The sequence below is a fragment of the Hemiscyllium ocellatum genome, chromosome 13 (assembly GCF_020745735.1).
Source record: "Hemiscyllium ocellatum isolate sHemOce1 chromosome 13, sHemOce1.pat.X.cur, whole genome shotgun sequence".
Lineage (NCBI taxonomy): Eukaryota > Metazoa > Chordata > Chondrichthyes > Orectolobiformes > Hemiscylliidae > Hemiscyllium > Hemiscyllium ocellatum.
In genome coordinates this window covers 39,822,562-39,848,066 of record NC_083413.1, presented here as the reverse complement: position 1 = coordinate 39,848,066, position 25,505 = coordinate 39,822,562, and the positions used below count along the sequence as shown (strand labels likewise).

The window sequence follows — 25,505 nt, the reverse complement described above, 5'->3', positions numbered from 1 at the left end:
GATGCCCTCTAGTTCTGGACTCCTTGACCCCAGGGAAAAGACTTTGCCAGTTTACCCTATCCATGTCCCTCATAATTTTGTAAACCTCTATAAGGTCACCCCTCAGCCTCCGAAGTTCCAGGGAAAACAGCCCCATCCTGTTCAGCCTTTCCCGATAGCTCAAATCCTCCAACCTTGGCAACATCCTTGTAAATCTTTTCTGAACCTTTCAAGTTTCACAACATCTTTCCAACAGGAAGAAGACCAGAATTGCACGCAAACTTCCAACAGTGGCGTAACCAATGTCCTGTACAGCCACAGCATGACCTCCCAACTCCTGTACTCAGTACTTTGACCAATAAAGGAAAGCATATCAAACACCTTCTTCACTATCCTATCCACCTGCGACTCCACTTTCAAGGAGCTATGAACCTGCACTCCAAAGTCTCTTTGTTCAGCAACACTCCCTAGGACCTTACCATTAAGCAAAGAAGTCCTGCTAAGATTTGCTTTCCCAAAATGCAGCACCTCGCATTTATCTGAATTAAACTCCATCTGCCATTTCTCAGCCCATTGGCCCATCTGGTCAAGATCCTGTTGTAATCTGAGGTAACCCTCTTCGCTGTCCACTACACCTCCAATTTTTGTGTCATCTGCAAACTTACTAACTGTACCTCTTACTCTCGCATCCAAATCATTTATGTAAATGACAAAAAGTAGAGGACCCAGCACCGATCCTTGTAGCACTCCACTGGTCACAGTCCTCCAGTCTGAAAAACAACCCTCCACTACCACCCTCTGTTTTCTACCTTTGAGCCAGTTCTGTATCCAAATGGCTAGTTCTCCCTGTATTCCATGAGATCTAACCTTGCTAATCAGTTTTCTATGGGGAACCTTGTTGAATGCCTTCCTGAAGACCATATAGATCACATCTACCACTCTGCCCTCATCAGTCCTCTTTGTTACTTCTTCAAAAAACTCAATCAAGTTTGTGAGACGTGATTTCCCAAGCGCAAAACCATGTTGACTATCCAGAATCAGTCCTTTCCTTTCCACATACATGCACATCCTGTCTCTCATGATTCCCTCCAACAAAATGCCCACCACGATGTCAGGCTCACTGGTCTGCAGTTCCCTGGCTTGCTCTTACCACCCTTCTTAAACAGTGGTACCACGTTAGCCATCCTCCAGCCTTCCGGCACGTCACTTGTGACTATCGATGATACAAATATCTCAGCAAGAGGCCCAGCAATCACTTCTCTAGCTTCCCACAGAGTTCTAGGGTACACCTGATCAAGTCCTGGGGATTTATACACCTCTATGCGTTTCAAGAAATCCAGTACTTCCTCCTCTATAATCTGGACATTTTGCAAGGTGTCACCATCTATTTCTATATAGTCTATATCTTCCATATCCTTTTCCACAGTAAATTCTGATGCAAAATACTCCTTTAGTATCCCCCCCATTTTCTGCGGCTCCACACAAAGGCCGCGTTGCTAATCTTTGAGGGGCCCTATTCTCTTCCTAGTTACCCTTTTGCCCTTAATATATTTGTAAAAACTCTCTGGATTCTCCTTAATTCTATTTGCCAAAGCTATCTCATGTCCCCCTTTTCCCTCTTAAATATACTCCTCTTTCCTTTATATTCTTCTGAGGATTCACTCGATCTATTCTGTCTCTCCCTTACATATGCTTCCTTTTTCTTGACCAAACCCTTAATTTCTTTAGTCATCCAGCATTCCCTATACCTACCAGCCTTTCCTTTCACCCTAATAGTAATATATTTTCTCTGGATTCCTGTTACCAAAACGATTTTGCAATGGTCATGCATCAAAAAATCGAAGTTACTATTCCAGCTGCAAGTTTTTCTAGTTTTAAGAGCATTAAGAAATCCTGTAGTCTTGAAAATGCCATATAAATGCAAGTAGATCCAGAAGGGATCCCCAATCCAGTAAGGCAAAGAGGAGAACTCAAACACCAAAGACAGGATTACAAAAAAAAAGGGAAATCAAGGCAAAAAGTGAACTGAGAAAGCTAAGGAACTGCAACTTCTTGTTGATAAAAACGTTACTCAGGCTTTCTTCAGGTGGTGCCACAAAGGTAATATATGAACTCAAAGGCTGTAAACTAGTTTGAGTAAGGATGGAATCCTTTTGAGACACAGAATACATCAGTCCCCAATGGAGAAAAACTTGAAAGAACTCCTTAATCACGATACAATTATCAACAAGAGCACGTTCTGAGAAAATCCCCCGCTCCTCCTCAAAGATGATCTTGGAGTTCCACCTGGTATGGCAGAAAATGAAATTGCCATTAGACACATGAAGAAAGGATAAACCACAAGAGTAGTTGAGATTATAGCAGAGATTTTCAAACTTGGAAGAGCGAACCTTGCCCATCATCTCTGTCAACTGTTCTTGAAAATCTTGGACAAAGAATAAATCCCTGCTGATCTCAGGGATACTGCCATCGCCACCATCATTCAAGAAAACAGACAAAGTAGACTATGGGAACTACCATGGATCTATCACCAGGAAGATCATCTCTCAGTCTGAGGAAATCCTCCTTGAAAGCCAATGTGGTTTCCAACTATAATGAAACTACAGACATGATTTTCACTGCTAGGCAACTTCAAGAGAAATGCCAGAATCAATACCAACAACTATCTGGCCTTTGCCAACCTGACCAAGGCTTTTGACTCAAGTCAATCAGGAAGTGCTATGGAAGACTCTGTCAAGGGCCAGCTGCCCAGTGAAATTCATCACCATCCTCTGTCTCTTCCACGGCAAGATGTCGACTAATGTGATATAACAGAAATCTTTCAGGTCAGGATAGAGGTCACGCAGGAATGTTTCACTGCCCCACTCTTCACCTCCATTCTTCACCTCGTCAAGGACAAGCTCCCAATGGTGTGAACGTTGTGTACTGAATAGGCAGAAACCTTCTGTTTTCAGCAGCAGCAGCAGCATGAAGGGCGGGAGCTTGGACCAAGGGCCTGCCGAGAGCAGTGAGTCACTGATTTGAGCTTTTATATTTGAAATCAGAGAGGAGAGGTTTCTGGGAAAGGAGAGACCTTTTTTTCCATCCCGCTACATAAGTCAGTGCTTTCTATACCTGAGACCCTACCTTTGTAGGGCCTCCCACCCAAACACCTCTTCTAACCTTAAAGACCAGGGATACGTGAGGTAAGCGTCTCTTCTTTTTTACTTTCTAATAAGCGGACTAGCAGGGATGGCAGTGCAGGGAGAGAAATGTTCCTCCTGCATGATATTTGAGGTGGGGGACACCATTAGATCATTCGGGAGGCAGAGGCTGTGATAGATAAGGGTTATAGGGAAGTAGTTACTCCTAGGCGCAAAGAAAGCTGGGTAATTGTTCGAAGGGGGAGAAAACAGTCGGTGGAGGGATCCCTGTGGTCGTTCCCCTGAAAAACATGCATACCCTTTTGGATACTGTGGCGGGGGGACGACTTACCAGGGGTATGCAGTGGGGCCCAGGCCTCTGGCACAGAGCCTGTCCCTATTTCACAGAAGGGAAGGAGGGAGAGGAGGACAGTGTTAGTCATTGCGGTCTCAAGAGTTACAGGCTCAGATTGAAGGTTTGTTGGGAACGAGCGAGACTCATGGTTGATGTGTTGCTTCCCATGTGCCAAGGTCCGTGATGTCTCAGATCATATCTTTGGGGTCCTGAAGGGAGATGGTGACCAGCCCCTAGTCGTGGTCCATGTAGGTACCAACGACATAGGTAGAAAGAGCGATAGGCATGTAAGGCATGATTTTAGGAAGCTAGGGTAGAAGCTGAGATCTTCGCACAAACCTTGAAGCTGAGAGCTAGAACAAACAGAGTTGTTATTTCTGGTTTGTTACCCGTGCCATGTGATGGCAAGGCAAGGAATAGGGAGAGATATCAGCAGAACACGTGGCTGCAAGGATGGTGCAGGAGACAGGATTTTAGGTACTTGGATAATTGGGGCTCATTCTGGGGAAGGTGGGACCTGTACAAAAAGGACAGTCCTCACTTGAACCAGAGGGATACTAATATTCTGTTTAGGAAATTTGTTGGTGCTATACGTATGTGTTTAAACTAGCTCAGCAGAGGGATGGGAACCTGAGGTGTAGTTGCAGTGCATAGGAGAATGAGAGGAGGAAGGACAGGGACAGGAATTCACAGTCACAGGAATGTGCTGGCAGACAGCAAGCTGGTTTGACCTGTGTCTACTTCAATGTCAGAAGTATCCAAAATAAGATAGGTGAGCTTGCCGCATGGATAGGTACCTGGGACTTCAATGTTGTGGCCATTTCGGAGACATAGATAGAGCAGGGTGAGGAATGGATCTTTCATTAAAAACAGGTAAGGCGGTAAAAGAGGGTGAGATGTAGCCTTGTTAGTCAAGGATAGTATAACGGTGGTTGAAGGAACTTTTGATGAGGGCTAGTCTACTGAGGTAGTGTGGGCTGAGGTTAGAAACAGGAGAGGAGAGGTCACACTGCTTGGAGCTTTTTTTATAGGCCTCCCCAGAGTTCCAGGGAGGTGGAAGAGAGGATTGGCGAAATTATTCTGGGTAGGAGTGAAAGGAACAGCATAGTCATTATGGAGGACTTTAACTTCCCCAACTTTAACTGGAAATGCTATATAACTCTAGTACGTCAGATGGATCAGTTTGTGTCCAATGTGTATAGGGGCGTCTCCTGACACCGTATGTCGAAGGTCCAGTAAGAGGGGAGGTCACACTGGATCTGGTTCTTGGTAATGAACCAGGCCAGGTGTTTGATTTAGTTGTAGGTGAACACTTTGGAGAGAGTGACCATAATTCAGTTACTTTTAGTTTAGTGATGGAAAAGGATAGGTACATGCCACAGGTCACGAGATATCGATGGAGATCGGAGAGGTGCTAAAACAAACATTTCTCATCGGTTTTCACCAAGGAGAATATTGTAGAGGAGAAGAAAGAGTTACAAGATATTAGACTAGAAAGGATCGAGGTTAGTTATGAAGAGGTGTTATCAGTTCTAGAAAGAGTGAAAGCAGACAAGTCCCCTGGGCCGGATGGGTGTTATCTGAAGATTTTCTGGGAAGCTAGGGACGAGACAGCTTTGATATTTGAGTCATCATTGTTTACAGGTTTAGTACCAGAGGACTGGAGGATTGCAAATGTTACGCCCTTGTTCAAGAAGGGCAGTAGAGATGACCCAGGTAATTATAGACCAGTGAGTCTTACTTCTGATGAAGGAAAGGTTTTGGAAAGGATTATAAGAGAGAAGATTTATAATCATCGAGCAAGCAACAATTTGATTTCAGATAGTCAACAAGGTTTCTTCAAGAGCAGGTCATGTCTCAAAAACCTCATTGAGTTTTTTGAGAAGGTGACCAAGCATGTAGATGAGGGTAGGGCAGTTGACATGGTGTACACGGACTTCAGTAAAGCTTTGGGTAAGGTTCCACATGGTAGGGTGTTGGAGAAAATGCAGAGGCATGGAATTGAGGGAGATTCGGCAGTTTGGATTACAAACTGGCTTTCTGAAAGAATGCAGCGAGTGGTGGTTGATGGAAAATATTCAGCTTGGAGTCCGGTTACCAGTGGTGTGCCACAAGGATCTGTTTTGGGACCACTGCTGTTTGTCATTTTTATAAATGACTTAGATGCAAGCATAGGTGGATGGATTAGTAAATATGCAGATGATGCTAAAGTCGGTGGAGTAGTGAACAGTTTGGAAGAATGTTACAGGTTGCAGGGGGACTTGGATAAACTGCAGAATTGGGCTAAGAAGTGGCAAATGAGATTCAATGCAGCTAAATGTGAGGTGATACACTTTGGGAAGAATAACAGGAAGGCAAACTACTGGGTCAATGGTAAGATTCTTGGTAGTGAGGATGTGCAGAGGGATCTTGGAGTCCATGTACATAGATCCCTGAAAATTTCCACCCAGGTTGATAGTGCTGTTAAGAAGGCATACGTTGTGTTAGGTTTCACTCGTAAAGGGACTGAGTTCTGGAGCTGCAATATCATGCTGCAACTATACAAAACGTTAGTGCGGCTGCACTTGGAATATTGCGTACAGTTCTGGTCACCGTATTTTGGGAAGGATGTGGAAGCATTGGAAAAGATGCATAGGAGATTTACCGGGATGTTGCCTGGTCTGCAAGGAAGGTCTTATGAGGAAAGGCTGAGGGACTTGGGTCTGTTCTCATTGGAAAGGCGGCGGCTACGAGGGCATTTGATAGAGACATACAAGATGATCAGAGGATTAGATAGAGTAGACAGTGAAAGTCTTTTTCCGAGGATGATGACATCAGTTTGTACGAGGGGCATAACTATAAATTGAGGCTGATAGATTTAAGACAGATGTCGGAGGCAGGTTCTTTACACAGAATGGTAACGGCGTGGAATGCCCTGCCTGACAATGTCGTTAACTTAGCCACATTAGGGAGATTTAAACAATCTTTAGATAAGCACATGGGTGATGATGGGATAGTGTAGGGGGACGAGCAACATTGAGGGCCGAATGGCCTGTTCTGCGCTGCATTGTTCTATGTTCAAACCTCAACCAGTTAAAATCTGAGAAGCAAACAACACTGACATTCCTTGTATAACTTCATATGTGTATGACAATGTAATCTCTGCACTCTTGGAACAGAAATTTCAAGACTCACTTAATGTCTTCGTGGAAGCACACTAAGAATTGGTCTCAGCCTCAACCTGAATAAGACTCAATTCCTTTACAAGCTTGGTCGGAGGTCAGTTTCCAGTCAAACCCTGTATTAGATCAACTGAGAAATCCTCCAAAACTTCTCTGACCTGAAAAGCCACCTCTCAACCATGTCAGCCATCAATAGAGATATTCAACATCACATCCAATCTGTGAACACCATCTTCGGATGCGCAAGAATGTAAGTCTTTGATATTCTTGACATCTGTTCGGATATCAAAATCCTTGTGCATATGGCAGTCAGCCTTCAGCTTGTTCTATATGGCTCTGAAACTTGGACTAAGTATAGATGCCACTCAAGACTCTTGAGAAGTACCACCAACGTTCTTTGAGATGGATCCTTCCCCTCACTTGGGAGGTTTAACAAATCAGCCTCACTGAAGCAACTAACAGCATCAGCATCAAGGCAACGATCATCCACAACCAACTCCATCTGATAGAACACATTTAGGATGCCTGAATTCTCATTACCAAAGCAAATTTTTTTTGTTTTTTTGTTCTCTTCATTCATGGGATGTGGACATTACTAGGCACATAATTCCTTATTGCTAATTACCTAGAGGGCAGTTGAGAGCCAACCACATTGCTGTGGGTCTAGAATCATAATGATGTCAGACCAGGTAAAGATGGAAGATTTCCTAATCTAACAGACATTAGTGAACCAGATTGGTTTTTCCAACAATCGACAATAGTTTGATAGTCATCATTAGACTTTCAATCCCAGTTTTTAAAAATTGAATTCAAATTCCACCACCTGCCATGGGACAATTTGAATATGGGCCCCCAGAACATTACTTAGGTCTCTGGATTAATAGTCTAATGAAAATACCAATAGGCCAACATCTCCCATATACAGAGGAACCTCAATTATTCGGCATTCGACTATCCGAATATTGGATTATCCGGCAAGATCACAAAGCCTTGACGCTTGGCTAAACTATGTTATCCATCATTCGATTATCCAGAATTCGATTAACCGAACAAAATACTCCCCTCCTGTGTCCTTCAAATAAAGGGGAAATCTTCTTCAACCAGCTCAAGGAAGGCACTTGTATGAAAGATAGATAAAGGAAATGTTCATAGACTGCTGTATGGCTTCCCTCAACAATTGCAACATAGACATCAATGCATGGAAGACCCTTGTTCAGAAGAAACTGGCTTGGAGGAAATTCCTGTATGAAGGAGCATAATTCTTCAAGAACTCTCATCAGCAAGAGGAGGTACAGACAAGAAACTGGAGAAAGGAATGGCAACAATTTCAAGGCCAAGGACCACTTCCACCTTCTAGAAACACCTGCCAAACATATGGTCAGAGGTGCAGCTTTAGGATCAGGCTCATCAGCTTTGCAAGGACTCACAAAACCTATGACCAGTGACATGGAATTTTCTAGGTAGACAATCACATTCATAAGCGAATGGTTCCGATGACAAATGCAAGTTTATTCTTTACTTGTCATGATTTGAAATTTGAACACATTTGGAATCTCCACCTTGCTCTTCTCAATAATTTCCATAAATAAAAAAATCTCCAAATTCAATACCAAATATTATAAATCCACAATTCAACCACTGCAATTGATACAGTAAAATAGTACACTGTGAATGACTTTATGGTGAAGTCATTCAAAAATAATAGTTAATTTCTATTAGCTAATTACAGAATGGCACTGCCAGAAACTTGTTTGTCCTACAAGTTATTCAGAAAAATAACTGGATAGGAAACTGCTAGAGGCTGAAGAAAAACATTTGAGCATTTGAGCTCCCTAAATACAACCCAGGAAAATGCATATTAGATTAGATTAGATTAGATTACTTACAGTATGGAAACAGGCCCTTTGGCCCAACAAGTTCACACCGACCCGCCGAAGCACAACCCACCCATACCCCTACATTTACCCCTTACCTAACACTATGGGCAATTTAGCATGGCCAATTCACCTGACCCACACATCTTTGGACTGTGGGAGGAAACCGGAGCACCCGGAGGAAACCCACGCAGACACGGGGAGAATGTGCAAACTCCACACAGTTAGTCGCCTGAGGCGGGAATTAAACCTGGGTCTCTGGCGCTGTGAGGCAGCAGTGCTAACCATTGTGCCACCATGCCGCATATATTACAGAAGTTCAGACTATGCAGTAGCATTTAGATAATACAGTCAACAAACCTGGGTAAAATATCAAGTCTGAATTGGAAGAACCTGAAGACTTCCAAGTAAATCCTGTCATAAATGCATTAGAAGATGAAAAACGAAACTTACTGGATCAGTATAAGTATATATTCTGAAACATATAATCATTTGAAATGCTCTTTTTCTTTAAAATTATATCTTTACAGAATTGCTAGTTGGAGAAAAGTAGTGACAAGTGATTTTTAGCAAGCACTTTGGTTAATTCTGGGCATGATGCCACCCAAATTGCAAGATACGTGACAATTACAGGTCAACGGTATCATGTAACATTGGAATTACGACAACAAACTCACATACACAGTTTTACAATGCAAATGGAAGAAAGAGTTTGGGAAAATAGCATATATAATACAAAATAAAACTGGCAGATTCCAGCTGATATTGTACAATTGCAATTGTACAACACAGCTAATTTACTTCAGAAGCTTGCTTAACAATTACCTAGTTCATAGGACTCGAATGTATGATAGCTGGCACAGCTATTTAAATTACACAAAATTCAAGACAATGGAGTTAAGTTTTGTTTACAAGCTTACACTTAATAGAATATTTTTGAGTAACATGGGACAAGTGAAATAAAACTTCAATTAGATAAAGCACAAATATTGCAAGGATAAATTTTATATATTTACCTTTTGGCTGTATATGCTTACTCTGTAAAGGAAAAATTAGGTTTTTTTTATAGGCAATGTTATTATCAAGCACTGATGTTGTACTCTCCATTAACAGAGGATCCTCGATTATCCGAATATCAATTATCCAAATTTCAGATTATCCAAACAAGATCGCAAGGTCCCAATGACTGGCTAAGCTGTGTTATCCAGCATTCGATTATCCAAACAAAATACTCCCTGCCCATGTCATTCAGATAATTGAAGTTCTTCTGTACAGAACAATGATGTCTTCACATAGTGCATGATTTACCTTGTCAATTATTTATATAAACTATTCTTGAAGGTGTCTGGGTCACATTGCTAAATTCAAGTTAAATTCAATGTTTCCATATTATGGATTTATGATGTCCATTCTGATTTCATTTAGCATGCTTTATCTGTGTCTTTCTGAAAGCTATCAAAAATTCAGAGGCAAGTGAAGAGGGCACAGATACGGTGCATACATCTCCCATGCACTTCCCTGCCTGGGTGATGCTCTGTAACTGCAAAGCTGAAAAAACAATCTTTTTATTAAGAGCTTCCACCACAGTGAGGAAATTTCAGACTAATCCACATTTAACATATTGCTCTAAAAACTCTGCTCATATTTTGACAACTTTGACAAATATCACGACAACACTGGATACAATCGACAACTTTCTAAAATAATCCACAAATTCTAAATCAAAGAACCTGTTAGCTCAGTTGGCTGGATGGTTCTTTTGTGATGCAGCGTGACACTAACAGCATGTGTTATATTTCCACACAACTGAGGTTACCACAAAGGACTGTCCTGCTCGATTTTTTCCCTCACCTAAGGCTAGCAAACCTCAGATTCAACCACCACCAGTCTCTCTCTAATGAGCAAGCAGCACTATTGTATGATAAAACTACGGTGACTTTATCTTTTTCAAAAAAAAATGCACAAAAATTTTTTAAAGAGTAAATTAGTGCAATTTCCTAAGGAAAAGTGACATTTCATGATGTGTAAGGTACTTATAACAGCTTGAATGGACTGGGTAGGATGGATGCTTGGTTGATGTTTTCACTTGCAGGGACAGAGAAAAACTACGGAACATAATTTAAGAATAAGAGCTCTTCCCTTTAAGATGGAGGTGAGGAGATATTTTTCTCTCTCAGAATCACGAAAAGATGGAATTCTCGTAAAATATAGTGGAGGCGGAGCCTTTAAAGTTTATTCAAGTATGTGTTAAATCATTTTTTGATAGACAAGGGCATCAAGAATTATGGGATACAGACAAGAACCTGGAAATTAGACCGCAAACAGATCAGCAATAATCTTCTTGAATGGTGGAGTAGATTCAAAGAGCCAAATTGTCTACTCCTGACTCTAAGTCCTAATTTTCTATTCCAAGATCTAGATCAGCATTTTCTCCAAAAAAAACCAAATCAGTTCCTCACTGGGCCGTATACTTTGCAGCAAGTTTTGTTAAAATCTGTCGATCACTTTTTTGAGATGTGACATTTCCAAATTAACAAATAGATGCAAAAGAATTACCTCCACCTTCTAGGAGCAAAAGTAACTAGAGATGAAAGAGGCCCATTTAGCAAGATTAAAAATAAATGGAAAATTGGAAGCACCAAAACAGTAGATTTTTGGAATACATTCATTCAAAGTTTCCCTTTCTATGTAAAGCTTTAACGAGTTGGCAGCACATCAAGGAAAGTGTTGTGATTGCTGTACAGAGTCACCAAGTGGCCTCAAGTTGTAATTATATAATCATAACCATTGTCATTTCAAAAGTGAATCAAACATGTGGAAAAAATTAACACAGAAGTGTGACCAAATACGTAACAAAAGAAAACAAGGATTGAAAACATGGAACAGCAGTTCAATAAAATCTCTAACTCTTCTGAAAATTAAAATCAAGTATGGACTTCATGTAAACTCAGAGCAGGAACTGAACCAGAAAGCATTGACGTATTTAAGTCCCTATTTCAAGATTTTACATTCCATTTTAAATTTAAAAATCTTATCTGTGCACATTATTTCCATAATAAATTTCCACATATACTTTTATAATAGAAATTGCCTAATAAACCACATCAATAGCGTAGACTGGATGTAAAAGTTAAGTTTTAAATTGGAGAAAGGCCAATTTTAATGGAATTAGGTAAGAACTTTCAATAGTTGTTGGGGGGGGGGGGGTGAAGGTGGATGATACAGGTAAAGGTATGGCTGGAAAATGGGAAGCCTTCAAAAATGAGATAACGAAAGTCCAGAGACAGCGTGTTCCTAATAGGGTGAAAGGCAAGGCTGGTAGGTGTAGGGAATGCTGGATGGTCAGATGTTTGGTCAAGAAAAAGAAGGAAACATATGTCAGGTATGGACAGCAGAGATTGAGTTAATCCTTAGAAGAGTATAACGGCATACTAAATGAATAGTTTGTATCGGTGTTTACTGTTGAGAAGGATATGGAAGATATAGACTGTGAGGAAATAGATGGTGACATCTTGAAAAATGTCCATATTACAGAGGTGTTGTTGCTGGATGTCTTTTCCAAAACAAATTTTTAAGAAAAGCTAAAAAGCCAAGTCTCAAAACTTGTGTCTTTACGCACAGAGCATTGGGAAGAAGGTAGATGAACCGTCAGCTCCAATATACAGGTACATAGTTAGTGGGACAAGTGTAGACTTAGCACAGCTTCGGTGGTAGAGATACAATAAGCTGCTTTTGCACTGCATTATTCTGTAATACAGTTGTAATTCCAGAGACATGGCTGCAGTTACCCTGGATGGGAACTGAACCTCTATGGATATTCATTATTTAGAAAGGACAGACAAAGAATGGAAAGTAGGTGGGGTAGCATTGGTAGAAAAGGATGAAATAATTTTTTTTTTAGTGGTGGTGCATGTATGGAATGAGCTGCCAGAGGAAGTAGTGGAGGTTGGGACAATTAGAATATTTAGAAGGCATCTGGATGGATATATGAATAAGAAGGGTTTAGAGGGATATGTGCCAAGTGCTGGCAAATGGGACTAGATTAACGTAGGATATCTGGTCGGCACGGCCAAATTGGATCGAAGAGTCTGTTTCCATGCTGTACATTTTATGACTCTATGACTATAAATGCAATAGTGAGGAAGGATATTGGCTCAGAAAATCATGATATTGAATCGGGTATGCCCTGTACACCAAAAGTAGCTCAAGTCCAACCCTGCTAATTTAGATCTTATGACACTACTCTTAATCATCAGTCAAGTGATGAAAAGTGTCATCAGCAGTGCTATCAAGTAACACCTGACACCCAGTTCGGGTTGCACCAGGACCACTCAGCTCCTGACCCCATTACAGCCTTGGGTCAAACATGGAAAAAAGTGCTGGATTCTAAAGGTGAGTGAAAATGACTGCCCTTGACATCAAAGTTGTATTCGACTAATTGTGGCATCAAGGAGACATAGGGGTAAAATCTCTGCTGATTGGAGCCTTACCTTGTACATTGGAAGATGGTTGTGGTTGTTGGGGATCAGCCATCTCAGCTCTAGGACATCTCTGTAGGAGTTCGTCAGGGTAGTGTCCTTGACCTAATCATCTTCAGTTGCTTTGTCAATGGCTTTCCCTCAATCATAAAGTCAGAAATGGGTTGTTCACTAATGATTGCACAACGTACACCATCATTTGCAACTCATCAGACATTGAAGTAGTCCAAGTTCAAATGCAACAAGATGGGGATAATATCCAGGCTGACAAGTGGCAAGTAACATTCATGCAATGCAAATGCCAGGCAATGACCATCTCCAATAAGAGATAATCTACCCACCACATGTTGACATTCAATGGTGTTGCCATCATTGAATACGTGGTTACCAACATCCTGGGAGTTACCATTGACCAGAAACACAACTGGACTCACCATATAAATACAAGTGACCACAAGTTCAGGTCAGAGGATAGGAATACTGAGGCAAGTAACTGAGCTCCTGACTCCACAAAGCCTGCCCACCATCTGCAAGGCACAAGTCAGATGTGTGATGGAATGCTCTCCACTACCAATGCTCATTAGCAGCAGTTTGTCTATCTACAAGATGAACTACAGAAATTTTCCAAAGATCCTTAAGATAGTACCTTCCAAACCATGACCACTTTCATCTAGAAAAACAAGAGTAGCAGAGAAAATTTTTTTTAGATTAGATTTCCTACAGTGTGGAAACAGGCCCTTCGACCAAAAAGTCCACACCAACCCTCCGAAGAGTAACCCACCCAGACCCATTTCCCTCTGATTAATGCACCTAACACTATGGGCAATTTAACATGGCCAATTCACGATGTGTGGGAATACGACACCTTCAAGTTCCCCTCCAAGATACTCTCCATCCTGAACTGGAAATATATCACTGTTCCTTCAGTGATTCAATATACTGAAATTTCCTCGCTCAGGGCATTGCGGTACATGGTCTGCATTAGTTCACGAAGGCAGTTCATCACCATCTTCTCAAGTTCAACTAAGGATGGGCATTAAATGCTTGCCAGCCAGAGACACCCTGGACCTACAAATAAATAAATAAGAATCTGTTGGATGGAGAAAAAAAACATTATGGGGCTGAAAATGTTCTTGGGGGTTTGTGTACAAGCACACAAACAGTAATGAAGCTGCAAGGGAAGGCAGTAAACAAGACATCAGAGATGCACGCAACAACTGCAATCATGAATGACTTTAGTTTTATATATAGATCGGATAAAGCAAAATAACAGCTGTATTGTAGAGGAGGATTCCCTCGATAGTGTACACAATGAATTTTAAGGCCAATACATTGAGGAATGAATGAGAAAACAGGCTATTCTATATGGTGTACTGAGCTATGAGGAAGAATTAATTAACAATCTTGTGAGAGGTTCCTTCGGGAAAAGGAGGTAGCTTATGATGGACTTCCTCATAAAGTGAATGTAAATAGGGAAACTATGAGGTAGGAGGCACAAATTGGTGTGGCTGGATTTGGGAATCTTATTAAAGGGGTTATAGAAGTGTCCAGTACAGAAAAAGTCTCTTCAGCCCATCATGGCTACTCCAGTCATAAACAGCCACCTAACTATTCTAATCCTATTTTCTATAACTTGGCTCTTTGCCTTGTCTGCTTTGGCATCACAAGTGTACATCTCAATACTTCTTAAATATTCTGAAGGCTCCTGCCTCTGTCACCATTACAAGTAATGAGTTCCAGATTCCCACTACCTTTTAAATGAAAAAAATGTTTTCTTCATGTATCGTCTGAACCGCCTGCCTTTACCTTAAATCTATGCTCCTGTTCATTGATCCCTGCACCAAGAAGAAAGGTTTCTTCCTGTCTACCCTGTCTGTGCCCTCATAACTTTATACATCTCAGTCATATACCCCCTCAGTCTCCTTTGCTCCAAAAGAAACATATGGTATTGGCAATGGTTCATATTTAAAGAAGTGCAGGTGAACTACAACAATTATTCATTCCTGTTTGGTGTGAAAATAGAAGAGGACAGGGATTTCAATCATGGCTTACAAAAGACACTATGGATAGTATTAGACCAAAGAAGATAAAGTTAAAAGTGCCAGATAAAGCAACAAGCCTGCTGATGAGGAGATGCTAGAGATGTTAAAATGGATCAAGTAGATAAATTCTCGGGATTTGATCAGAATATTGCGGGAAGCTAAGGAAGGGATTACGGGGCCCCTTGCAGAGATAGGTGCATCATTGACAGCCATGGGTGAGGTTCCGGAAGACTGTAAGGTGGCTATTATCATTCCATTACTTAAGAAAAGCTGCAAGGGAAAGCCAAGGAACTAAAGACCGTTGAGCCTGAAGTCAGTGATAGGCAAGTTGTTAGAGGAGATTCTGAGATACAGGATTTATATGCATTTGGAAAGTCAAGGATAGTCAGCATGGCTTTGTGCACGGAGGATCATGTCTCACAAATTTGATCGAGTTTTTTGAAGAAGTTACCAAGAAGACAATATCAGGTCCTTATTCATGAAGCATAGTGCTGGAAAAGCACAATGGTCAGGCAGCACCCAAGAAGCAGGAGAGTCGACGTTTCGGGCATGAGCCCTTCATCAGGAATGAGGCTTGCTCATTCTTGATGAAGGGCTTATGCCCGAAATGTCGACTCTCCTGCTCCTCAGATGCTGCCTGACCAGCTGTGCTTTCCCAGCACCACACTCTTCGACTCAGGTCTCTAGCATCTGCAGGCCTCACTTTCTCCTCATTGAAGAATGGCTGCAAAGAAAAACCTTGGAACTATAGACCAGTAAGCCTACCACCTGTGGTAGTAAGTTACTTGAGAAGATTCTGAGAGATAAGATATACATGCATTTGGAAAAACAGGGTTTGATTAGGAGCAGACAGCACAGCTTTGTGCATGGGAAATCATACCTCTCAAATTTGTTAAGAGGTCTTTGATGAAGTAACCAGGAAGGTTGATGAAGGCAGTGCAGTAGATGTAGTCTATATGGATGTCAGTAAGGCTTTTGATAAGGTTCCACATGGCAGGCTGCTCTGGAAGATTAGATCGCATGGAACACAGGGGGAGCTGGCAACTGGATAAACAATCTGCTTGATGGTAACAAGCAGAGGGCAATAGTGGAAGGATGCTTGTCAGACTGGAGGCCTGTGACCTGTAGAATGTCTCAGGAGTCAGTGCTGGGTTCATTGTTGTTTGTTTACTATAACAATGATTTGGATGAGAATGTACAAGGCATGATTAGTAAGTTTTCAGATGACACTAAAATAGACAGTATCGTGGACAGTGAGGAAGGTCCTCAGAAATTGCAGCAAAATCTTGATCAGCTGGGCAAGTGGGCTAATAAATGGCAAATGAAGTTTAATATAAATAAGTGTGAGATATTGCATTTTGGAAAGCCAAATCAAGGTAGGAATTTCATGGTGAATGGTAGGGCCTTAACGAGTGTAGTGGAACAGTGGGACTTGAGTTCAGGTGCACAGTTCTCTGAAGGTGGAATCACAGATAGACAGGGCACTGAAGAAGGCTTTTGGCACACAGGCCTTCATCGGTCAGGGCATTGAGTAGAGAAGACGGAAAGTTACATTGCAGTTGTACAGGACTTTGGTGAGGCCACATTTGGAGTATTGTGTTCAGTTTGGTCACCTTGGAATAGCAAGGATGTTATTAAACTGGAAAGAGTGCAGAAGAAATTTACAAGGATGTGGCCAGGAGCTAAATGCCTGAATTATAGTGAGAGGTTGGACAAGCTAGGACCTTTTTCTGTAGAGGGTAGGAGACTGAGGGGGGGGGTTGGGAGGGTGCGGATCTTATAGAAGTCTACAAAATCATGAGAGGCATAGATAGAGAGAATGCACTCAGTCTTTTCCCACGGTTGAGGAATCAAGGACTATAGGGCATCAGCTTAAGGTAGAGTGTGTGGTGAGGGAAAAGCACAACAGGTCAGGCAGCATCCAAGGAGCAGGAGAGTCAATGTTTCGGGCAAAAGCCCTTCATGTTTGACCTGCTGTTTTTTTCCAGCACCACACTCTCCACTTTGATCTCCAGCATCCACAGTCCTCATTTTCGCCTGGCTTCAGCTTAAGGTTATGGAGAAAGAATAAAAAGGAAGCTGAGGGGCAAAGTTTTTATACAGACGATCGTACGCATATGTAATGAGCTGCCAGCAGAAGTTGTTGATGCCGGCACATTAACAACATTTTAAAGGAATTTGGATAAATACAAGGATAGGAAAGATTTAGAAGGATAAAGGGCCAAGTGAAGGAAAATAAGGTTAGTGTAGATGGACATTTTGCATTTCATGGACCAGTTTGAACCAAAGAGCCTGTCTCCGTACTGACAAATGAAGGTACAGTGGTAGATATTGTCTATGTGGAGTTTTGCAATGTCCCACATGGTAAACTGGTCAGTAAGGTTAGGTAACATGGAATCCAGTGAAAGATAGCCAATTGGATACAAAATTGGCTTGATGGTAGAAGTCAGTGGTGGTAGAGAGTTGATTTCAGACTGGAGACCAATGGTGTGCTGTAAACTTCAGTTCTTGGTTCACTGTTGTTTTGCATTTATATCAATGGTTTGGACAAGAAAAAAAGGAGTACAGTTAGTAAGTTTGTGGATGACACCAAAACAGGTGGTATAGTGGACAGTGAAAACGTTTATCTAAGAATACAAGATTTTGATCAGATGGGCCAATGAGATAAGAAGCGGCAAATGGAGTTTCATTTAAATAAATCCGAGGTGTTGCATTTTGTTCAGGCAAACCAGGAAAGGACTTACATAATTAATGGTCGGACCCTGGGGAGTTTTGATGGATCTAGGGGTGCAAGTTCATAGTTCCTTGAAAGTGGCGTCGCAGATAGATAGGTCAGAGAATTGAGTACAGAGGAACCTCAACTATCTGGCATTTGATTATCCAAATATCGGATTAGCCGGCAAGATCCCAAGGTCCCGATGCTTGGCTAAACTATGTTATCTGGCATTTGATTATCCGGAATTCGATTAACCGAATGAAATACTCCCCACCCATGTCCTTTGGATAATCAAGATTCCTCTGTATAGGAGTTGAGACATTATGTTATGGTTGTACAAGGCACTGGTGAGGCCATTTTTAGATTAGTACGTACAATTCTGGTGGCCCTGCTATTGGAAGGATGTTGTTGAACTAGAAAGAGTGCAGAAAATAATTTTGAGGACCATTCCAGGACTGGGGGGTCTGAGTTAGAAGGAATGGCTGAATAAACTAGGACTTTTTCCTCAGAGTGTCAGAGGCTGAGGGATGACCTGATAGAGGTTTATGAAATCCTGAGTGGCATGGATAGGGTGAATAGCTAGGGTCTTTTTCCCAGGGTACAGGAGTCCAAAACTAGTGTGTATAGGTTTAAGGTGAGAGGAATAAGTTTTGAAAAGTGACCTGAGGAGCACCTTTTTCACATAGATGGTGGTGCATGTATGGAATGAGCTGCCAGAGGAAGTGGTTGAGTCAAGTGCAATTGCAACATTTAAAAGACATCTCATTATGGACCAGTCAACTGCCCCCTCGAAGTATATTAAGAAGTTAGCCTAGATGCTAAATTTTTCTTATTTATCATAAGGGTAAGGTATTGCATTCCTGAAGCAATTTGATTGGTGAAACAACTCGATTTTAAGCAAAACAATTTATTTTTGCACTACAGTTAAATTATAGACAAAAGAAAAATAAAAAAATTGGCTTATCTATAATTCTTCCAAAATACTTAGCATCTAGCTTCAAGACACCAACAACACCTGAAAGCTAATTTTAAAAATTCTGGTTCTGTGGGAACTTGACTCCATCCATTCAGGCTGCTCTTGTTGTTCGAATTTTTAAAAATAAGCCCAAGGCCTCACAAGCTGTTTATTTAATTGTCTTTGAATAATCCATCAACCCCTCTGTCTCAATCTTTCTTCATTAAAAAAAAGGACAAAATAGACATCTTAAAGCCACAGTAGTGTCATGATTTGGACAGGTACATGAATAGGAAAGGTTTAAAGAAATACAGACCAGTCACAGGCAAATGGGACTAGTTTAGCTTGGGATCCTGGTGAGCATGGAGGATTTGGACAGAAGCATCTGCTTCCATGCTGTATTAGTTTATGACTCCAATTCAGCAAAAGAAGACAATAAGTTTGATCAAGAAGGGTAAAGTACAGTACAAGAGTAAAATTGCAGAAAACATAGAAACTGACTGTAAATGCTTCTACAAGTATGCGTAGAGAAAAGAATGGTAAGGACAAATGTGGATGCATTAGTCAGACACTGAGGAAGTTATAATGGCGAACAAAACAATGACTGAATTGAACACATACTTTGGTTATGATTTCACAAACGAAGGCACAAATAACCTCCCAGAAATGTAAGAGAAATAACTGTCAAGAGAGAGGACAAAACTGAAGAAACTCAGCATTCATAAGCAAATGATGCTGGGGAAATAAATGGAGTTAAAGATTTTCAAATCACCCTAGCCTGATAATCTACATGGTAAAAACAATGACTGCAGATGCTGGAAACCAGATTCTGGATCAGTGGTGCTGGAAGAGCACAGCAGTTCAGGCAGCATCCAAAGTGCAGAGAAATCGACGTTTCGGGCAAAAACTCTTCATCAGGAATAAAGGCAGTGAGCCTGAAGTGTGGAGAGATAAGCTAGAGGAGGGTGGGGGTGGGGAGAAAGTAGCATAGAGTACAATGGTGGAGTGGGGGGGGATGAACGTGATAGGTCAGGGAGGAGAGGATGGAGTGGATAGGTGGAAAAGGAGCTCGGCAGGTCAGATAAGTTTGGACAAGTCATGGGGTCAGTGCTGAGCTGGAAGTTAGGAACTAGGGTGAGGTGGCGGAAGGGGAAATGAGGAAACTGGTGAAGTCCACATTGATGCCCTGGGGTTGAAGTGTTCCGAGGCAGAAGATGAGGTGTTCTTCCTCCAGGCGTCTGGTGGTGAGGAAGCGACAGTGAAGGAGGCCCAGGACCTCCATGTCCTCGGCAGAGTGGGAGGGGGAGTTGAAATGTTGGGCCATGGGGCGGTGTGGTTGATTGGTGCGGGTGTCCCGGAGATGTTCCCTAAAGCGCTCTGCTAGGAGGCGCCAATGTAGAGGAGACCGCATCAGGAGCAACGGATACAATAAATGATATTAGTGGATGTGCAGGTAAAACTTTGATGGATGTGGAAGGCTCCTTTAGGGCCTTGGATAGAGGTGAGGGAGAAGGTGTGGGCACAGGTTTTACAGTTCCTGCGGTGGCAGGGGAAAGTGCCAGAATGGAAGGTTGGGTTGTAGGAGGGCGTGGACCTGACCAGGTAGTCACGGAGGGAACGGTCTTTGCAGAAGGCGGAAAGGGGTGGGGAGGGAAATATATCCCTGGTGGTGGGGAGGGAAATATATCCCTTTTTGGAGGTGGCGGAAATGTCAGCAAATGATTTGATTTATGCGAAGGTTTGTAGGGTGGAAGGTGAGCACCAGGGGCGTTTTGTCCTTGTTACTGTTGGAGGGGTGGTGTCTGAGGGCGGAGGTACGGGATGTGGACGAGATGCGTTGGAGGGCATCTTTAACCACGTGGGAAGGGAAATTGCAGTCTCTAAAGAAGGAGGCCATCTGGGGTGTTCTATGGTGGAAATGGTCCTCCTGGGAGCAGATACGGCGGAGGCGGAGGAATTGGGAATATGGGATGGCATTTTTGCAAGACGTTGGGTGGGAAGTGGTGTAATCCAGGTAGCTGTGGGAGTTGGTGGGTTTGTAAAAAATGTCAGTGTCAAGTTGGTCGTCATTAATGGAGATGGAGAGGTCCAGGAAGGAGAGGGAGGTGTCAGAGATGGTCCAGGTAAATTTAAGGTCAGGGAGGAATGTGTTGATGAATTGCTCAATCTCCTCGCGGGAGCACGAGGTGGCGCCAATGCAGTCATCAATGTAGCGGAGGAAGTGGTGGGGAGTGGTGCCGGTGTAATTACGGAAGATCAACTATTCTACGTAGCCAACAAAGAGACAGGCATAGCTGGGGTCCATACGTGTGCCCATGGCTACCCCTTTGATCTGGAGGAAGTGGGAGGATTCGAAGGAGAAATTGTTAAGGGTGAGGACCAGTTCGGCCAAACGAATGAGAGTGTCGGTGGGAGGGTACTGTTGGGGACGTCGGGAGAGGAAAAAACAGAGGGCTTGGAGGCCCTGGTCATGGCGGATGGAGGTGTAGAGGGATTGGATATCCATGGTGAAGATGAGGCGTTGGAGGCCGGGGAAACGGACGTCTTGGAGGAGGTGGAGGGCGTGGGTGGTGTCCCGAACGTATGTGGGGAGTTCCTGGACTAGGGGTGATAGGACAGTGTCGAGGTAGGTAGAGATGAGTTCAGTGGTGCATGAGCATGCTGAGACAATGGGTCAGCCAGGGTGGTCAGGCTTGTGGATCTTGGGAAAGAGGTAAAACCAAGCAGTACGGGGTTCCCTGACTAGGAGGTTGGAAGCTGTGGGTGGGAGATCTCCTAAGGTGATGAGGTTCTGTATGGTCTGGGAGATGATGGTTTGGTGATGGGGGGTGGGGTCATGGTCGAGGGGGCAGTAGGAAGAGGTGTCCTCGAGTTGGCATTTGGCTTCAGCGGTGTAGAGGTCAGTACGCCAGACTACCACTGCGCCCCCTTTACCCACTGGCTTAATGGTGAGGTTGGGATTGGAGCAGAGGGATTGGAGGGCTGCGCGTTGTGAGGGTGAGAGGTTGGAGTGGGGGAGGGGGGTAGACAGGTTGAGGCGGTTAATGTCCCGGCGGCAGTTGGAAATGAAGAGGTCGAGGGCAGGTAATAGGCCAGGGTAGGGTGTCCAGGTGGATGCAGTGTGTTGGAAGTGGGCGAAGGGGTCCTCGGAAGGTGGGCGGGACTCCTGATTGTGAAAGTAAGCTCGGAGGCGGAGGCGACGGAAGAATTGTTCGACGTCATGGCGTGTATTAAATTCATTGATGCGTGGACGGAGGGGTATGGAGGTGAGTCCTTTGCTGAGGACTGATTGTTCGTCCTCAGTGAGGGGGAGGTCTGGAGGGATGGTGAAAACTCGGCTGGGAGCTGGGATCTGGTGTGGGGGTGGAGCTGGGAGTGGGGTCGGAGCCAGTAACTGGAGTGGGTGTGATGGTGGGGGGAATGGGGGCAGAGTCATGAGCAGGGGTAGTGTTCCCCTTGGGGTTCTGGGGCGTGGGGATAGTGACAGTGTGGTCTGTGGGAGGTGTACCGTTTTGGATACTTGTGGGGGGGATGACTTACCAGGGGGCAAGCAACGAGGTTCAGGCCTCTGGCACGGAGCCTGGCCCCGTTGCTCAGAAGGGAAGGGTGGAGAAAGGTAGAGCGATAGTTCTTGGGGACTCGATAGTGAGGGGTACAGACAGACGGTTTTGTGGGGGCGACAGTGACTCACGTTTGGTATGTTGCCTCCCAGGTGCAAGGGTACGTGATGTCGCTGATCGTGTTTTCCGGGTCCTTAAGGGGGAGGGGGAGCAGCCCCAGATCGTGGTCCACGTTGGCACCAACGATATAGGTAGGAAGAGTGGTGAGGATGTCAGACAGGCTTTCAGGGAGCTAGGTTGGAAGCTCAGAGTTAGAACAAACAGAGTTGTAGTCTCTGGTTTGTTACCCGTGCCACGTGATAGAGAGTCGAGGAATAGGGAGAGAGAGCAATTAAATGCGTGGCTACAGGGATGGTGCAGGAGGGAGGGATTCCGGTTTCTGGACAACTGGGGTTCTTTCTGGGGAAGGTGGGACCTCTATAAAAAGGATGGTCTACACCTGAACCTGAGGGGCACCAGTATCCTTGGGGGGAGGTTTGCTAGTGCTCTTTGGGAGGGTTTAAACTAACTCCGCCGGGGCATGGGAACCTGGACTGTAGCTTTAGGGTACAGGACCTTGAGTGTAGTGAGGTTATGAATAATGCAGCGATCTCGAAGGAGGGTGCCTGTAAACAGAAGGGTGGATTGAAGTGTGTATACTTCAATGCCAGAAGTATAAGAAATAAGGTAGGTGAACTTGCAGCGTGGGTTGGTACCTGGGACTTCGATGTTGTGGCCATTACAGAGACGTGGGTAGAACAGGGACAAGAATGGCTGTTGCAGGTTCCAGGGTTTAAATGTTTTAGTAGGATCAGACATGGGGGTAAAAAAGGGGGAGGTGTGGCATTACTTGTCAAAGATAGTATTACAGCAGTGGAATGGACGATGGAAGAGGACTTGCCATCTGAGGTAGTTTGGGCTGAGGTTAGAAATAGGAAAGGTGAGGTCACCCTGTTAGGTGTTTTCTACAGGCCTCCTAATAGTCCTAGAGAAGTAGAGGATAATATTGCGAGGATGATTCAGGAAAAGAGTGAAGGTAGCAGGGTGGTTGTTATGGGGGACTTTAACTTCCCAGATATTTACTGGGAGAGCTATAGCTCGAGTTCATTAGATGGGTCGGTGTTTGTCCAATGTGTGCAGGAGGGTTTCCTGACACAATATGTAGACAGGCCAACAAGAGGTGAGGCTATACTGGATTTGGTTCTAGGTAATGAACCAGGCCAGGTGTTAGACTTGGAGGTAGGTGAGCACTTCGGGGACAGTGACCACAACTCGGTGACTTTTACTTTAGTGATGGAGAGGGATAAGTGTGCGCCGCAGGGCAAGAGTTATAGCTGGGGGCAGGGAAATTATGATGCAGTGAGGCATGACTTAGGATGTGTGGATTGGAAAAACAGGCTTCAAGAGAAGAACACTAATGAGATGTGGAGATTGTTCAAGGAGCAGCTACTACGTGTCCTCGATAAGTATGTACCAGTCAGGCATGGTGTAAAGGGCCTTGTGAGGCAGCCGTGGTTTAGTAAGGAATTGGAATCCCTTGTGAAAGGGAAGAAGGCGGCATATGTAAAGATGAGGCGTGAAGGTTCAGTTGGCGCGATAGAGAGTTATAAGGTAGCCAGGAAGGATCTAAAGAGAGAGCTAAGAGAAGCGAGAAGGGAACATGAAAAGTCTTTAGCTGGTAGGATTAGGGAAAACCCAAAGGCTTTCTATAGGTATGTCAGGAATAAAAGGATGACGAGGGTAGGTATTGGTCCAGTCAAGGATAGTAGTGGGAAGTTGTGTGTGGAGGCAGAGGAGATTGGAGAGACACTAAATCAATACTTTTCATCAGTATTCACTCAGGAACAGGACACTGTTGCTGATGTGAATATGGAGTCACAAATGATTAGAATGGATGGCCTGGAAATATGCAGGGAAGAGGTTCTGGGAATATTGGAGAGGATGAAAATAGATAAGTCTCCTGGGCCTGATGGCATTTACCCCAGGATCCTATGGGAAGCTAGGGAGGAGATAGCAGAGCCATTGGCCTGGATTTTTATGTCGTCATTGTCAACGGGAATAGTACCAGAGGACTGGAGGATAGCGAATGTGGTCCCCTTGTTCAAGAAAGGGAGTAGGGATAGCCCTAGTAACTATAGGCCAGTGAGTCTGACTTCAGTAGTGGGCAAAGTCTTAGAGAGAATGGTAAGGGATAAGATTTATGAACATCTAGATAGGAATAACGTGATCAAGGATAGCCAGCATGGTTTTGTGAAGGGCAGGTCGTGCCTCACAAACCTTATTGAGTTCTTTGAGAAGGTGACTAAGGAAGTGGACGAGGGTAAAGCAGTAGATGTTGTGTATATGGATTTTAGTAAGGCGTTCGATAAGGTTCCCCATGGTAGGCTAATGCTAAAACTACGGAGGTATGGCATTGAGGATACATTAGAGGTTTGGATTAGGAATTGGCTAGCTGGAAGGAGACAGAGGGTAGTAGTTGATGGACTATGTTCATCTTGGAGTGCAGTTACTAGCGGTGTACCACAAGGATCTGTTTTGGGACCATTGCTTTTTGTTATCTTTATAAATGATCTAGAGGAAGGGCTTGAAAGCTGGGTGAGCAAGTTTGCGGATGACACAAAAGTCGGTGGAGTTGTGGATAGTGAGGAAGGAAGTGGTAGGTTACAGCGGGATATAGATAAGTTGCAGAGCTGGGCAGAAATGTGGCAAATGGAATTCAATGTAGCTAAGTGTGAAGTCATTCACTTTGGTAGGAGTAACAAGAAGATGGATTACTGGGCTAATGGTAGGCTACTTGGTAGTGTGGATGAGCAGAGGGATCTTGGTGTCCATGTACACAGATCTCTGAAAGTTGCCACCCAGGTAAATAGTGCTGTGAGGAAGGCATATGGTGTACTGGGCTTTATTGGTAGAGGAATTGAGTTCCGGAGTCCTGAGGTCATGTTGCAACTGTATAAGACTCTGGTGCGGCCTCATCTGGAGTATTGTGTGCAGTTTTGGTCGCCATACTATAGGAAGGATGTGGAGGCATTGGAACGAGTGCAGAGGAGGTTTACCAGGATGTTGCCTGGAATGGTAGGAAAATCTTATGAGGAAAGGCTGAGGCACTTGGGGCTGTTCTCATTGGAGAAGAGAAGGTTTAGGGGAGATTTGATAGAGGTGTACAAGATGATTAGGGGTTTAGATAGGGTCGACACTGAGAACCTTTTACCGCTAATGGAGTC

At 43.5% G+C, this 25,505-nt stretch overlaps 1 protein-coding gene across 1 annotated transcript in view; it reads right to left on the bottom strand.

Annotated features, from left to right (window-relative positions):
- The window catches only part of atp13a3 (ATPase 13A3), a 174,968-nt gene that overhangs the window by 119,256 nt on the left and 30,207 nt on the right, over positions 1 to 25,505 (bottom strand). The window lies entirely within an intron of this gene.